Here is an 18,126-nt window from a genome sequence, read left to right on the forward strand (position 1 = left end):
TTCATCTACAGCTCCTTTTCCTACACCTCCAAGACCCACTCCCAACTCCTCCAAGATTAGCCTCTTCCTCTCCACCCCCTCCAACTTTGTGTCCTCTCCTTTTTTTTTTAATTAAACCTCCAAGTCGGGTTTGTGCTACTTATATATTCAAGACAATAGGGCTTCCCACATAAGTGTGATTCACTTATCAGGAGCCACATCCCTAAAGAAACCTATCTCTTCCTTCCCTAGGAGCTATTGGCTGTCAGTAGCTCCTCAGTTAGAGGTGGGGCTCATGCACCCTTCCCATCTCTGTGTTAGAATGTTGATATCAGTCTTGTGCAGGCAAACATGGTTGCTGTGAGTTTTGTGATTTCAGTGGTTCTGTTATGTACAGAAGATGCTGTTTCATTCTAATCCTTTCAGACCTCTGGTTCCTATAATCTTTCTGTTCTTTCTTCTACAATGGTACCTGAGCCTTGTTGGGTAATGGTGATACAAATGTCTCATCTATGGCTGAGCATCCTACTGATACTTGTCTGTGTTTTGACCAGTTGTAAGTTTCTGTGTTAATCTCCATCTACTGTACAAAGAAACTCATCTGATGAGGTCTGACTGCAGAAGTAAGAATTTAGAGGTCAGTTTGAGTCTATGTCTATTTAGCAAAATAATAATAGTAAGTTCACCCCTGGGGGCTGTGAACTCCCTGGCTGGGGATTCTTGGCAAGATTTACAGTACCAGGCATGCATGTCCTCCTGTGGAGTGGGCCTGAAGGTCAATCAGAAGGTTGTTGGTTGCCATCACAACATTCATGCCACTATTATATGCATGGGCATTTGTTGGCCACGACAAGGAATATATTATTATAGCCCACAGGCTTCAGAGTTGGGAAAGACTATTGATTACTCCCCCTCCCCAGGAGCTTACATAGCGCTTTCCAGTACTATGAAAGCTGGCCAGTAGGGAAAAAGCTTTCTGGTCAGTACCAACATTGACTTTTCTGTGTTGTGATCAAAGTGTGTAGTGTCTTCAGCAACAGGGTCTTACCATCAAGTTCTGCTGTGCACCCAAGAACAACAGCAATAACTTTTGAGTGCTTTTATGACTGCCTTGTGTAAGCTTCCCAACAGGTTGATGAGAGGTAAAATGTCCTATTCACATGGTAGCTGTCATGATGCTAAGACTTTTGCTTATGTGTTTCAAGTTCTTAGTCTGTGTTTATGTAAATTTACTGATTTTTCATAATTTCTTCACAACAGTGCTCTCACTAGTCTCATTTTAGGGATAAGGAAACCATGACATAGGATTGTGGTCTTCGGAAGATCACACAACTGGAAGAGATAGTGTCAATATTTGTAAACTTGGGCATCTCGGCTCCCAGCTCAGTGATGGTAAATGGCTGCTTTACACTTGCTATACTTTTTTGGAGGTTTTGTTGTGCTCTGTGCACTGTATCAGATAATCTTCACTCATGGTATACTTCATTTTTTCAGAAGGAAAAGCATAATATAGAAATGCCTTATAGAGCAAATTAAATCAGCATGTCATCCTTTGGTGCCTAGTCAGTAAACATGCTTTGCAGTGTTCATAAAGTTCTGCTTTCATAGAACTTGGAGCTGGGGCTCAACACCTGGATTTGCATAGATTCCCAGCCCCATACTTTCCATTGAGTTACTGTCCAGGAAGTTCCGGTAGCATCTCAAGGTGCAGAAAGACTCCACAGGACAAGAATTTGGCAAAATTCAATGAATAGAAGCACCCACAAATACCATGTGCCATACATTATGTCTAGAATTAGGCATACAGTGACAACTCCCATCACACTGGCCTCAGGAAGGGAGCTAAGGGAGACAGGGGAAGCTGCTATCATTAAGAAAGTGGTCCAAGCATCGTTCTTGTCGTAGCAAGCCCGACTTTCCACAGGCTTGCTCAGGCTGGCAGATATGATGTCAGGGCCTATCTCTCTGGTTTCTTGTATTCTCTGCTGGTTTGTTTAGGCCACCAGTTTGAAAGCTCAAGTGACAGGAAAACTGAAAGCTCAAGAAAAACTGTGGAAAGTGAAAACCAGCTTGTGGTTTTTCCTGTTTTCGTTCTGAGCTTCCTCTTCCTCACCATTGACATTGTTTAGGAAATTACGTAGGTTTTAAGTTGCAGTGATTTCTGGTTTCCTCATTCATTGCTTCACTTTTGATAATAAACTTTTAAAACCATGGAGATGGTTCCAGCCTGGCCTGGTGCCCTATATGAATGCTTCCCTCCAAAGCAGTGTTTCATTTTCCTGAACTGTCCACACGATTACCACTTTTGTTTCTTTAGAAAAGACTTCCTTTATACAATAAGCTATTGTCGTTTGTGTTTTCTGAAGTCATTGCTGTCTGTTGCATTGTTGAATTGAAATGCTTAGTTCACAATCAGGACTCTATGTGAATGGTACCCCTAGGATTATTCAGAGTACAAACACACTACAGATAGTGCCTCAGTTTGACACAGCTCAGAGTTATCCAAGCGAGTCTCAACTGAGGGTGGCTATTACCTCCATCAGATTGGCTCGTGGCTTTCTCTGTGGGGAATTTTCTTGATTGTGGGTTGATGTGAGAAGGCCCAGCCCATTGTGGGTAGTGTGAGCCCTGGGCAGGTGGTCCCAGGTTGTGTGAGAAAGCCAACCAAGAGTGAGCAAGCCAGTGAGCAAGCCAGTGAGCAACATTTCTATATGGTTCCTATCTCTGTCCCTCAGGGATGGGTTGGAACATGGATGTATAACCCAAATAAACCCTTTCATTCCCACATTTCTTTTGGTCATAGTAACAGAGATTAGAACAGTGGCCCTGCAGGTAGAGTTCTGCACCAGAATGAGAACTAAAACCAAGAATTTAACAGGAGGGACTGCTGCCTTTGATTTCTCTCTCCCCTTTCCTGTTTACATGTCTTCCTTTCTTTCTAAATTTCAGTACATTAAATTTTTTACCTGCTTTTGCAGAACCTGAACAGACAAGCAATGTAGTTTCTGTATGTGCACAAGACAGATGAGAAACCCAGAGGCAAGGTGGAACGTAATCTAGCCTTTTCAGAGTTGTGTTGAGGGAATTTCTACTCAAGTTTGTTTGATCACAGAACTGCTGTTTTCTTAGTTGAAAAACGAAGTAAAGAGCTGGTGTTTGTGAAGATGCTGTTTTAGATGTGTATTCATTGGTTCATTGAACACTTAAGTCATTCAATACAATTTTCAAATGTGGGTACAAAGTTTCCTCAAATCCAGAATTAGAATTGGAAGCAAGTCTGACAAGGGGGTTATTTCATTTTTCTTACTGGTTTAGCACAGATATACTCTGTCTATCAAATGCATTGATATGTCTATCAAATGCAATACCAACATTCTATTGCCATTGCACTCAAGTAGTAAACATGATTCATGAACATTTTAAGTATCGAGCAAAACTTCAAATTGCTTTTTTTGTTGTGGCTTTTTTTAAGACAAATATAAATGATAGTGGAATTCTCTGGTGCTTATTCTTTTTATTTTTTTCTTTACACAAACACTCAGACACATATGTGTCATGCTTGTGCACATACACACATACATACACACACATACACCAGATTTTCTAGAGTTCATGTGATGATTTTGATAAGTAGAGAAAAAACTATAAGCATATGGACAAAAGCTACCTTGCATATAATGAATGCCTGATAAATTTAGCTGAATATAAATGAAATACAAATTGACTACAAGACTTGTAAAGCTTTGTCTCTTGATGTTAAAAAGTCATAAATACAACCTTAAGAACACAATTACTTGTTGCAGGGCTATTAGCAATGAAAAATACAGGAACAATCCAAATATACAGTAATAAGAATCATTAAATGACTGTTACAGCCGCGAGGAAATACTGTGCAGCCATTGAACTGTATTTAGTTTTGAACTCGTTTTCATGTGTGTACACTCATGCAGGGCCTATACACATGCATGATGTACGTGTGGAAGTCAGAGGAAACCTCTGCTGCTGGCACCTCAGGTGACTTTCTTCTGTCGTTTGAGACAGGGTCTGTGATTGGCCTGGAATTTTGCTTTTCTGTTGCTATGAGAAAAGATCATGACCAAGGAAATTTATAGAAGGATGGGTATATTTAGAACTTACAGTTCTAGAAAGCCGGAGCCTGTCACCACCAGGGTGAGGAACATAGCAGCAGGCAGGCATGGCACTGGAGCAGCAGATCAGAGCTCACATTCTGATCCACACACAGAGAGCAGAGAGAATGCACTGGGGATGGCAGGTCTTAAGCTTACCTTATTGACACACCTCCAACAAAGCCCACCTCCTAATCCTTCCCAAGCAGCCAAGCATCCTTCCCAAGGCTGGGGACCAGCTTTTCAAATACCTGAAACTTAAAATGGGGCATCTCATTCAAGCCATCGCAAAAAGTTTACACATTTGCAATCTAATTAAATCCATCAAGTAGCTTCCTAAATATTGTATTGTATGTGCCTGGGTGCTTTGCCAGCATGTGTGTCTTGTAACACAGGTGTTGGGGGGAGTATGGGAGCTAGAAGAGAACATTGGGTTCCTTGGAACTGGAGTTACAGATGATTACAAAGCACCGTGTGAATGTTGGGAATTAAATCCAGGTCTTTTGAAGAGCAGCAAGTGCTCTTAATCACTGACCCATCTCTAGATCCAATCAAGTGGCTTTCTATCCAATTCAGTGAGATTCACACAATTGAGTTTCTGAAATCCGTGCAAGTAATTCACTCTGGAGTAAAGCAATGGAAACGTGCTCAGACCTACCTATCTGTAGTTTCAATCTGGATCCATTATGAAGTAGAGGCTTTGTAGTACCGTGAGTACTGTTTCAGTCAAATGCTTCTTTCTTCTCTTAATAGCATATTTCTTCTTTTTCTCTTTCAGTTCACTTATATTGCTCTTTTAACTTTATTTTCAATTATCTCAAGACTCTTGTGTGCTAATTTTCCTGACTCTTTGCTCTCCTTCAAGTGATTCATTTTCTCTGTGTTTTTTCTTTTTGTTGTTATATCTTTAGCAAGCACATTGTATTTTTTTTTTAAAAGATGGTCCATGTGCCTTGAGTGGAACATCAAAAGTGTCCCCCAAAATATTTTGTGTTAATTCTTTTATAATTTAATATGTTCTACCAACTTTGTATCATTCAGTTCTCTGGAGGAATATAAGCAACAGAGTGTACATGTAATTTCAAAGGGGATTGGGCTACATGATTGGAGTCTAAATAGTTTTTCTGCAAGCTAGAAAGCCAGGGAAACCAGTAGCTTCTCATTCCAACAATCTGGAAACCTCAGAACAAGAAGGACCAATGGCAAAGCTCCAGGTTGAGGCTGAGGGTCCCTAAGCTCCCTGGAGAGGGCTGGTGTACGTCCAGGTGGAAAGGCTGAGGACATGGTGGGCATGGGTAGTGCCGCAGTGGCACACTCCTCATTCTGAGGAATTGGTTGGTTTTTCCTTGTCTTGTCCCAGCTGTTGGAGAATGTTGCTGACAGTCAGTTCTTCCACCCCCCCAGCTGTTGTCTGACATGCCGATCCCTGTGGAATGTTCTCATACACACCCAGAAGGGCTTTATTAATGTAGTCATTTCTCAGCCCAAATCAAGTTGATGGGCAAGATTAACCATCTCCCTGTTCGTGACGAGTTTCATGCTCATTTCTAGGGTTGTGGTCTCAGATCACATGAGGAGCATAGTTCTGAAGTTATGCCTTCATATGGGTTTTAATTTCTCCAAGGAGATGTCTTGAGAAGTACTCAGGGCATAAGCTCCTATTAGATTTTGGTTAATGTATCTAATGCCCTTTCTCAAAGGAACCACAGCTGATGGTCTTTAATACCTGTAGTCAGGACTACTTTGGTATAAGCCTTGTACACATGTTTTTGGTTTCGAGTTTTATATTTTGTTCCAGTCCTAGGCATTTCCTTTGAAGGGCTGAATTTTTTTTTTTTAATAGCATTTAATTAACCTCCTGGGTGGCTTTAAGCCACCAGGACACAGGCACCTCCAACACCCTTATTCTTCTCTTCAGTTCTTCTGCTGAAGAATCTGGCCTTCACAATGACAGGCTGCTTAGGGAGCCTGCCCTTCCCCAGAACTTTGTAGTAGCCCGATCGCACAACATCAGTGATGGGAGCAGCCCCAGTCTTGTTTTTCGCAGTATTGACCCATGTCTTCTCACTGACCACAATTCATCCAGGTTGACAGTTGGGCAGAAGCTCTGGTTCCTCTTTAAGTGGTAATGCCTCATACCAGCTTTCCCAAAGTCACCTGGATGATATTTGTAGAAGTTGATCCTGTGGTGATGCATGCCTCCAGCATTCCCGAGGCCTCCCGGGTGTTTGCGGTGGTTACCGATGCGGCCGTGACTGTGGCTTACGTGGCCCGGGAGTTTCTGTGTCTTCCTCAGTCTGGATGGCATGGTGGCAGCAGAAAGGAAAGAGGGAGGAACCTGCAAAGTCTCCGAATATTTTTAAAGTGTTAATGCATTTTATCCAAAAATATTATCTTCTGTGGAAGAGCCTGGTGGAACTTTGGGATTTTAGAATGGGAAGAGTTCTCTCAGTTGGATTCTAAGTCTCTGAGGAGTTATTTAGTTTAATTTATTATTGTTGTGTAGAGGGTGTGTGTGAGTGCAGGCACACAGTTCACACATGAAGGTCAGAAGACAACACCCTGAAGTCGGTTCTCTTCCGCATCACCAGTTCAGGTAATCGAACTCAGGTCATCAGGCTGTGCAACAATGCTTCTACCATGGAGCCGTCTTGCTGGTCTTCTGATGGCTTCTAAACAAAAGAATCTTAGACTGTGTGACACAGCTGGCATATTTCATTTTGAGGACCACCACAAGAGATCAGTCACTAACCACAGTCATCAAGGCCCTTCCCAAATGACACCATGATCCTTACTTCTACAAATGTTTCATTCAGTAGGAATTATCTGAGAATGCCCTCTGCCATGTGTGTAGACGCTGGCAAAAATATACTAAGATGTTACTCAGGACCATACTCAAGGTCCTCTCCAGTAACCTCTGAAGATCTCTGACACCCAGATCACTGTTGGACAGTTCTGTAGACAGGAAACTCGGTGTTAGGATGACAACCAAAAAACTAGATTTGCTCTCTGCTTCTTTCCCAAGTTTCCTCCCAATCAACTCTTGAGTGCAGTTTTAATTAAGTGAAACGGAGTTTATAAAGTATGAGCTTAACTGCCCCATCGCCAGAGCAGTCAGGTGACTGGGTTCCCTAAGCTCCACAGGCCTAGTCTTTAAACTGTGAAACCAAGACAGGGGAGGCACACCCTGTTTTGATGGGGCATCCATAACCTTGCACCTTTTCTGCCTGTCAACAGCCATTCCTGCTCCTGAATTCTCCTGGTTTGTGCCCACCTTGCCTTATTGGTGGTGAAAATTTTAGAAGGGTAGGTAGATATAACCAAGGACCATTGATTATAGGTTCTGACTTTTATTTATATCACTTACAAATTTTCTTCAATTAAACAACATATTGAGAAGACTCACAATAAAATGGCCTTTAATATGTTATATAATTATATTTTTTATGTTAATTGTATGTATGTGGGGCCATGGCATGTGCACTTGAGTGCAGGGTCCTGAGAAGGTCAGAGGTATCTGCCTTCTGGAGCTGGAGTCATAGTGGTTGTGACCCACCCGATGTTCATGCTGGGAACTGAACTCAGGGCCTCTGTGAAAGCAGTACACACCCTTAACTGCCAAGCCAGGGCTCCAACTCCAATAGTTACATCCTTGTGTATAGACTATCACCAGGATTTGGGTAAACTGTGGTCACCTGAAATTTTACTAACAGTGCTTAAAGGCTCCCCTGTATTCCAGAACCCACAGCTTCTCCACTGACTGAATTTCAGGTAGCTCATAGAATGCTGATCTGAAACCTTGACTCAGTTTCTCCTGTTGCAACCATAATCTTAATCTAGTTGTTCTAAATTTTCCTCCATGCCTCTGCTTTGTCAGTGCTGAAATTCCCACACATCTCTTCACCATGAATCTTTACTCTTGTTCCTGAAGTGAGTGTGTATGGACTTTCACATGAGCCGACCACACATTCATCACTACGGCTTGTGCTGACCATAGGTTGGGCTCTGAGTTATAACAGATGGACCAGCATGATTCACGCAGGGATGGGAAGACACATCCTTGGGGAAAAAAAACATTACTTTATCCCTCACTTCTGATGGGAAAATGATCAATCTTTCAAAAGGCATCTGAATTTATCAAACAGATAGAGCAAAAATGTAACTACTAATATATGGAATTTTTCTCACACTGCGATAACAGCTTTGTTGCGTGCTAGGCCTTATCATGTCTTGCTTTCTAGGGCTATAAAAACAGAAAAGAGTTTATCATGTTTTCACTGGCTGACTTGAATTTGTGATTTATTTGACCAGAATCCTGCCCTTTAACCATGGCACTTTGGTTTATGATCACAGTTGGTTAGACAGTAAATTGAAACACACAATTAATACTCAGCAAAGAACTAATTCCCTACATTAGAATTTCTAATTCCATTTTTATTTTAAGATTAAGTGTGGCTTATGCTTTTGTTCTGCAACTTTGTAAATGTTATACAGATTAAGTCATTAAAGGTCATCACAACAGGCATTGCCACAATGCTGATAAGAAGGGTCTGACCAGGATCGCTGTAAAGGCATGAGAACTGGGAAGTAGCAGATAGAGATGAGGTCATCTTCATGGAAAATGGCCAGGCAGGGATCCCAGACTAATAAGGAATAAAATGATCAGGGTGTGATGTGTGCCCCAGTGTTCATGTGTGGGAAACGTGATCCATAGACTCATATATTAGTGGCATTTGGAGGAAGAGCTTTGGGGAAGCAGCTTGTTAGATGAGATCATGAGGCTGAGGCCCCTATGATGACATGAGTATCTTTACAAGAAGAGGAAGAGACTTAAGTACATATACACTCTCTCCCTCGCTCATGCTATTATATACCTTCTGCCATGCTATGACAGAAAGACAGCCCTAACCAGATATTAGCATCTTGATGTTGATCATCCCAGCCTTCAGAACTGTGAAGGTAGATTTATTTTCTTCTCTATAAGTTATCCACTCTGAGGCTCTGTCATAACAACTGATAATTATCACACCAGATTTGGGGGCATAAAAACCAATAAAATAAGATGCTCATTTAAGATGAATTTTGTTCCACTTTTTCATAAGAATGTATGCCAGATCATGCATGCATCATTTATCTGAAGTTTGAGTTTAAGTGGGCATCCTGTGTTTTGTCTGACAACCCAATGAGGACGTTATTATCACAAAGGATGTGCTGAGTTGGATGGGCTGATGAGGGAATCTGGGAGATGATGAGATACCTGTAAAAGGAAGGAGAATAGGAAAGCAGGGACACAGAGATGGGTAGCAGATGGGTGATCTTCCTTATAAGAATAGTAATCTATTCTCTCATAGCTCTAAGGGCAGAACACTGACATTGAGTGTGTGTAGTCTGTGCTATCATTTAAGGGTGTAGGGAGAATCCTGTCTTACTTTTCTAGGCCTCTGATCACCCCAGACATTCCTTGTGGCTGCAGAACCCCAATCTCTGCTTCTACACGATCTCTCTCTCTGTGTATGTGTGTGTGTGTGTGTGTGTGTGTGTGTGTGTGTGTGTGTGTGCGCGCGCGCGCGCGCGCACGTCCATCTCTTCCAAGGACACTTAGATTGAGGACCAAAAGATACAGGACCATCTCCCCCATCTCAACAACCGTAACCACACCGATCCCTTTGCTGTGTAAAGTAATACATCATAGTTCTGGGGTTGGAACACAGAGGGCCAGTGTTATTCAGCCTTCAAAGCCTTCTTTCCTCCTATGAATACCTTACCTCCTAGGTAGTGCCCAGCCTAGCTGGTAGCTTTCTTTCAGTTTGAGTTCTCAGAGCCTCCTTATCCTTCTGTGCTCCCAGTACCATAATCCCTTATTTCAGTCCAAACTCTCTTTTTTAATTAATCTGGATTCTTCGGTAATGTCTTCCCAGGCCGCTGATCTGGAGGTAGCCTCCTAAGTCCTATCAGGTATGGCGGCTACACCATTTGTCTGGCAAACACCTTGCCTTATGTTCTAGATACTGCATCTGGGTTGAATGAATACATTGTCAGGTCATAAGCAAACTGAGTCATGATTTATGATTCCTTCCTTCTGTTCTCCCTCCCTCCTTTTTTTTCTTTTGATTTTGCAGGCTCCCTCCTTTTATTAAAAATAGATTCATTTTCTCATACAACATATCCTGATTACAGTTTACCCTCCCATCCAGATCCACTCCCTTTCTGTCATTAGAAAAGAATAGGCTTCTAAACAATGATAACAAAACCTAACAAGAGCCCGCTGCACTTGGAAGAGCATGCAGCAAGGGTGTCCCGACTGCTGGACTAATGAAGTTGGTCAAACCCAATGCCAACTCCATCTACAAGCTGCTGGACTGTGAGGAGAAGCCAGTGCTGCAAAAACCAGAATCATGAGCATGTCATTGCCACAGAAGATGAAAACCTGAAGGATGGCTGGGATTAAAGAAGTCTCAGTGATGGTCTGGTATTTGTGGTGCTTCAGAGACCAGAGGCCTTGAGCCAGACCAGTGTGTCTTGGCAATGAGTTTTTGCATGTAGACCTGTGTGGGCAAAAAAAATACACCGAGTGACTCGGTATAGTTTTGTGATGGAAGATTGAGAAGGATGGAGGAACGGAGCAATGAGTATGCTACAGAGAGAAGCTGCACCATGTCAATGTTTGAGGCCTGAGCTACCAGTGGAGGCAATGTTGATATGCCTGGACTGTACTGCCTCCTGAGGCCATGCTAATGTCCTTGGCCTGTTTGCTGGGGAGCATGTCAGGGTCCGTGGTTCGGCTGCAGCATCCGTGTCTGTGTGGTCCATGTTAGCTCCAAAGGCCATGTGGATGTTTCAGTCTGTGATGCTGCCACAGCCAGGGCCCGTGTTGTTGTCCATGCCCCATGATACCACCAAAGACCATACAGATGTCTGTGGTCTGTGCTGCTGTCTGAAGCCATGGTTGGGGTACATGGGCCACGATGCTGCTGGGGGCCGTGTTGAGGTCCCCATGTGCTGATCCTAGTTACCAGACACCAGGTAGAAGTCCATGATCTGTCCTTCTGCTGAGTGCAAATGACAAGGAAGCTGCTTCCGCTGTGGTCAGTCGACCGATGACTGCAGACTCACGATGGAGAAAGAAAGACATAGAAGGCATATGTGACAACCCTGTCCTCACCCCCGAAAACAAAGAAACAACCTAGACAGGAAGCCCTGGAAGAGAAGCTTTGAAAGGTGAGCAGACTTGTGAACAGTGCGAGGTAAGTGATTGGGGTGCATGATGTGAAATCCCCAAATAGCCGATAAAAATATTATGTTAAGTGAAAGCAATAGCATATTCACAGAGGACCTGGTGTAGATCCGTGCAGCACCTTTGTTTGCCGCTTCAGTCTCTGTGAGCTCACAGGAGCTTTTGCTCAGTTGATTTAGAGGGCCTTGTTCTCCTGGTGTCTCCCATCTGCTCTGGCTCTTCCATTCTTTCTGCCTTCTCTTCCGTGGGGTCCCCTGAGCTCTGAGGGGAGGGCTTTGTGGGTGCGGGTCTCTGTATTTGTTCCCATTTGCTGAAGATCTTTGATGATGGTTAAATAAGGTACTGATCTATAAGTATAGCAGAATATTATTAGGAATCATTTTATTATTGTTGTTTTTTGTTTTTGTTTTTGTTTTTTTTAAGACCAGCAGTATTTGGTTTCATCCTAGGTCTCTGGGCTATCCAGTCTCTGGTTTTTGGTCACCAAGCAGTGACTGGTATGGGTTCCATCTCATGGAATGGGCCTTAAGTCAAATCAGACATTGGTTACCTCACAAGCTTTGTGCCACCATTGCCCTAGCTTATTCTGCAGGCAGGACAGATGGTATACCAAAGGGTTTTTTGCTGGGTTGCTGTGAGCCCTCATCGGCACCAAATCTTCCAGCAACCTTCAGAAGTGTAGAAATAAGCCTCTGTCGCCTATAAACTACAAAGTCAATAGTATTTTGCTATAGCAACTCAAGCATATTAAGACACCCTATATGCCAAGAGCAGGGGATTCCGTTTCCTTCCAAGCCAAAGTCAGTGATGATGTATAGTGACGTTTTTGCCTTGGGCCCTTCCTGTCCAGCTTCCTGTGTTCTCTGGATGATACCATGTGCAGGATGGGCAGGCTCTTGGGACACCAGCAGCACCTCCTCACGGTCACCCTGCAGTGCGGAGCCACCGGCCACCATACCCTTCTAGCTATGTGGGCTTTCAGTCACGGAACAGACTGGAGAAGAGACTCCAAACTGTCTCACTGGACCTCTTTGTGTTGTCCTCCGACGTCATAAGAGATACGGCCTCTTAGTTTAAGCATGCTATTTATCAGACTCTGTTCTTATTTACTTTTTAGGGTTTTAGGTAGGGGAATCAGGTATATCTTCTGCTACTGCACCCTCCATGGTAAGATGGACACAGCCTCTGAATGTAGCCTTCGGTCTAGTTCATGCTAACCACACTCCCCCAGACAGGTGGAGCTTCCGTATAAAAGGTGCCCGCTGATCTTCCCTTGGGGAACATAGCACATGCCTGTTCTCCGGCCACAGGCTATGAATGGTTCTGCTCTTATCTTGCTATTTTGAGAAAGTATCCTTACCAGAACATCTCTCTCATTAGTGATTAGCATCGATTGAGTAGATCTCCCTGGTTAGGGCAAAGGGATCAAGGAACTGCTGGGTCACATTAGGCCTGGTAGTTTTTACCATAGACCTGAAGTTCACATCGGTAGATGCTATAAAATGCTATCTGTTGTCTCAAGTTTTTGACAGTTTAAGCATTTTTCATGTAATCTGACAAACTGTTCTAATGTGGGAACATTTTTCTGGTTTTGGTAAAATAATTAGATGCATGAGAAATAGGTCTGAGCGTCCTTGGTGACAATGCACAGGCAGAGATAACGTCACAAGAACTATTTCAAGCATTCTTCCAGACTCAATGCTGGTGATAGATTGGGCCTTACACCAAGAAAAATTAAATCTCAGACTGAAAATTACCAGGAAAATAGTCCTTTCAACTTACTGGGCAAAGGTCCCAAACCAGCCTTCTCAGGTTTTTGATAACATTGAAAGGAGCCTTTGTAGATGAGAAACTTTCCTGCAGCAACAGAAAACACTTTAGTGCTTGTAGCTAAAGTGCTTCTGCTGTGAGCGTCCTGCACTGCAGCAAGGGGATGGATCTTTGCTTGTATCTATTTGTGGAGAATACATACCTAACTATCCCTGTCCCTTTGGGGAGATTCAGGAAGGAACTTAAACACAAGGCTTTTCCTCCCATTTTCCATTCAGGCTTGTTGTACAGGAAATGAACAAATAGTGGTTCTCGAATGTGACATTGTCCTTCTCTGTGCTAAAATGCCACAAAAACCTTACAGGAATTCCGTGTATTCTGGGAGCTGAGATTTTAAGAACAAATATGAAACTTGTATTTTCACTCCAGACAGAATGAGGAGCAAACCAGTGTGTTCCCATTGTTGCTCGCATCCATTCTTTCTCCATGGCCCCAGCTGCGCTCTGTGAACCATGTAAAGTGTTTTATTTCCATACTCTTTTGGAGAGATCATTTGTCCTCCTGCCAAAATTCTATTGTATATCTCCAAGGAAGGCCCAACAGAAAGCTTCTGCTCCCCTTTCTCCAAATGAAGATTTTCCTTTCTTGAGCATTCATAATTTTCTGTAATTGAGAAACAAAACAAGATATAGTGACACACACTTGAAACACCACAATTGCTACTATAGTCAGACAGGAAACTAAAAATTACTCAGTAGTTCACTAGATAAAATATCAACATACTTTTTTGAAAAGGGAAATAAATTTCTTCAGAACCAAAAAGATGTGTTTGTACTTCTAAATACACACACACACACACACACACACACACACGAGACAGAGAGAGAGGAGAGACAAACAGACAGACGTACACACGTGCACACAGACACATGGACAGAGTATACAGAAATTCTAACCAATGCAAGAATTACTAACAGGACAGATGAAGTTCTTCTATTGGCTACAAATAACTTTTAAATAATGAAAATGAGACAAAAAGTTTTGAAACTTTGAATTACTTTAATTAAAAAGATGACCTAAAAGGGGAATGTGTTCAAGGAAAGATTTTTAAATTTCAAATTAACATATGCTGTATTCCTATCAGTTTTTCTCAAATCAATACACAAGTGTAATGCAGATACTAAGCAGTTGCAGTGTGACTTTTAAGTTAAAAAAAAAAAAAGGCTTATTTAGGACAGATAAAAAAATTAAAATTTTTTAGTTTGAGAAGAGAATGCATGAGAACAAGTCCTCCCTAGTTTTAAGAAATATAAGAGCTGCAACAGTAAAGCACAGTACTGCCAGAAGATGAGAATGAAATTAGAGGACAGAGGGCATAGCCCACAAGTGGGTCCTATTATGTACAGGCCTTTAGTAAATGATAATGAGATATGGAAACACTTTTAATAAATGGTACCGAGAAATTTTAACTGTTTAGAAAGAAGCGCTTTACTTAAAAATGTTATAAGTAGAATGTTAAAACAAACAGTAAAATAATGAAAAATTCAAAGCAGAAAAAAATGACTCTCGAACATTAGAGCGTTCTTTAAGGTTATAAGTGTGCTGAACCAAAAGTAATGTAGCATTTGACCAAAATATTTTTACAATATTTATTTATATCATTAGTGATACATACCAATTAATTATAGTACTATGTTTATAAAATATATTCTACAAATATACACATTAATTATATATTTGTATCACGAGTGTGTCTGTGGTATGTGTGTGATACTAGTGATTGAACCCAGGGCCTTGCACAGGCAAGAGTGTGATCACTGAGCTACATCTCCAGCTCAAGCCCCAAACCTTTATGTTGTACCTTCTTTCCTCAAAAAACTTGTCCCCCACACCCTATCCCCTGTGTCTTAGTAGAGATGCTATTGTTGTGATGAAACACCATGACCAAAAGCTTGTTTATCCTGCTTTCTTACAGAATCTAGAACCACCAGCCCAGGGATGGCACTGCCCACAACAGGCCAGGCCCTCCCCTCTCAAGTCACTGACCAAGAAAATGCCTCACAGCTGGATCTTATGGAGGCATTTTCTTAGCTAAGTTTCCTTCTTTAAAATAACTCTAGTTTGTGTGTCAAGTTGACATAAGACAACAGCACACTCCTCGTACTTCGGTTCTACTTTCATTCCAGATACAAAACAATAGTCTGTAGATATAAAAAGGAGAAATCAAAGTGATCATGAATGTAAATACTGCAGTGTCATGGAAACAGTCATCACAGGCTTGCATCAGCGTACATGCTGGCCTCTCACTGGCGCTTTCCCAGACAACTAGGAGTAGCGCTACCTCAAGATCCAGCCATACCACTCCTAGGTATATATCCAAAATATGCTCACGTATACAACAAGGACATTTGCTCAACCATGTTTGTAGCAGCTTTATTTGTAATAGCCAGAATCTGGAAACAGCCTAGATGTCCCTCAATTGAGGAATGGATACAGAAATTGTGGAACATTTACACAATGGAATACTACTCAACAATTAAAAACAAGGAATTCATGAAATTTACAAGCAAATGATGGGAACTAGAAAAGATCATCCTGAGTGAGGTATCCCAGAAGCAGAAAGATGCACATGGTTTATACTCACTTATAAGTAGATATTAGACATATAATATAGGATAATCATACTAAAATCTGTACACCTGAAGAAGCTAAGCAAGAAGGAGGACCCTGGGTAAGATGCTCAATCCTCATTCAGAAAGGAAAATGAGATGGACATTGGAAGAAGGAGAAACCAGGAAACAGGACAGGCGCCTACCACAGAAGGCCTCTGAAAGACTCTACCCAGCAGGGTATTAAAACAGATGCTGAGACTCACAGCCAAACTTTGGGCAGAGTGCAGGGAATCCTATGAAAGAAGGGGGTATAGAAAGACCTGGAGGGGACAGGAGTTCCACCAGGAGAGCAACAGAACTAAAATATCTGGGCCCAGGGGTCTTTTCTGAGACTGACATTCCAACCAATGACCATTCATGGAGATAACCTATAACCCCTGCACAGATGTAGCCCATGGCAGCTCAGTGTCCAAGTGGGTTCCCTAGTAAGGGGAACAGGGGCTGTCTTGACATGAACTCAGTGGCTGGCTCTTTGATTACCTCCCCCTGAGGGCCTTACCAGGCCACAGAAGAAAACAATGCAGATAATCCTGATGAGACCTGGTAGGGTAGGGTTAGAGGGAAGGGGAGGAGGACCTCCCCTATCAGTGGACTGGGGGAGGGGCCTAGGAGGAGAAGAGGGAGGAAGAATGGGATTGCAGGGGGATGGGAGAGGGGGCTACAGCTGGGATACAAAGTGAATGAACTGTAATAAACTAAAAAAAAAAAAAGGGCTAAGAGAGTAAGTCTTACCTCTTTCTTTTCTCTTTTTCACTCCTACAACAACAAAAGTGCTCCTCCTACAGATCTTTTGAGTTAATTTTGCTGGAGGAGCAGGCAGAGATGGGGGAAGGCAGTGTGCATTTCCTAAAGCTTCCTGGGTGAATTTTTAAATGTATAGCTCAGGACAAAAGCAGAGTGGAGCACTGCCTTCAGGGACTCAGAGGGAAGGAAGACAAGTGAATTTGTGGGGAGAAAACCTGGGATAAAGCGTGTCTAGAGATGTATGAGACATAAAGCAAGCACAGAAAGGGAAGAAATGCCAGCTCAGCAGTTACCAATAGTAGACAAACTGGAATGTGAGACACAGAGCTTAGATAACAAGGATGGTACCTACTAATCAAGAGGGAAATCATACTTACTCAGAAATTTGTATGTAGTTAACAACAGTATTCCAAAACATATAAGGCAAAAGCCTACTGGACTGGACATAAAATACAACTGGAGATCATAATGTGTAATGTTTAGTGCTCTTATCAGGAACTAGTAAATCCAGGGGACAAAAACTTGGGAGGATACAGGACATTAAGAGAATGTAAGTCCTTTCCCATCTGTATCCCCCAATCTCCATTGTCTTACTTCTCTAGCAAGGACTTCCAGAACTATGTTGAAGAGATGTGGAGAGAGCGGGCAGCCTTGCCTTTTCTCTGATTTCAGTGGGATTGATTTAAGTTTCTCTCTGTTCAGTTTGATGTTGGCTATAGGCTTGCTGTATATTGCTTTTACTATGTTTAGGTAAGTGCCTTGTATCCCTGATCTCTCCAAGACATGAATGGGTTTTGGGTTCTGTCAAATGCTTTTTCAGCATCTAAGGAGGTTATCATGTGTTTTTTTTTTTTTCTTTCAGAGGGTCTCTGAAAGGCTCTACCCTGCAGGGTATCAAAGCAGATGCTGAGACTCACAGCCAAACTTTGGGCAGAGTGCAGGGAATCCTATAAAAGAAGGGGGTATAGAAAGACCTGGAGGGGACAGGAGCTCCACAAGGAGAGCAACAGAACTAAAATATCTGGGCCCAGGGGTCTTTTCTGAGACTGACATTCCAACCAATGACCACTCATGGAGATAACCTAGAACCCCTGCACAGATGTAGCCCATCTTACTAGTGGGTATCCTAGTAAGGGGAACAGGGGCTGTCTTGACATGAACTCAGTGGCCTGCTCTTTGGTCACCTCTCCCTCCAGGGGGTGGTGCAGCCTTACCAGGTCACAGAGGAAGACAATGCAGCCAGTCCTGATGAGACCTGATAAGCTAGGGTCAGGTGGAAGGGGAGGAGGTCCTCCCTTATCAGTGGCCTGGGGGAGGAGCGTGGGAGGAGAAGAGGGAGGAAAGGTAGGATTGGGAGGGTATGAGGGAGGGGCTACAGTTGGGATACAAAATGAATAAACTAATTAATTTTAAAAATTTTTTAAATGTAAAAAATAAAATAAAACTAAAAGCTAAAAAAGAGAGAATGTAATTAACAAGAGTGATTTAATTGGGATATAAAGAATCCCTACAGTGATGAACAACATATATTCATCTTTAGCACAAACACATGGAACAATTATAAAAATCGATAACCTCACCGACTTTAGGCATGGTAGCT

The 18,126-nt window shown here is 42.4% G+C and overlaps 1 pseudogene; it reads right to left on the reverse strand.

The window, feature by feature from the left end:
* Window positions 1-5,974: 5,974 nt before the first annotated feature.
* Window positions 5,975-6,414, reverse strand: LOC129683869 (60S ribosomal protein L27a-like; annotated as a pseudogene).
* Between the last annotated feature and the right edge of the window lie 11,712 nt (window positions 6,415-18,126).

This window comes from Psammomys obesus, unplaced genomic scaffold (assembly GCF_907164565.1).
Source record: "Psammomys obesus unplaced genomic scaffold, mPsaObe1.curated_primary_1811, whole genome shotgun sequence".
Taxonomy (NCBI): domain Eukaryota; kingdom Metazoa; phylum Chordata; class Mammalia; order Rodentia; family Muridae; genus Psammomys; species Psammomys obesus.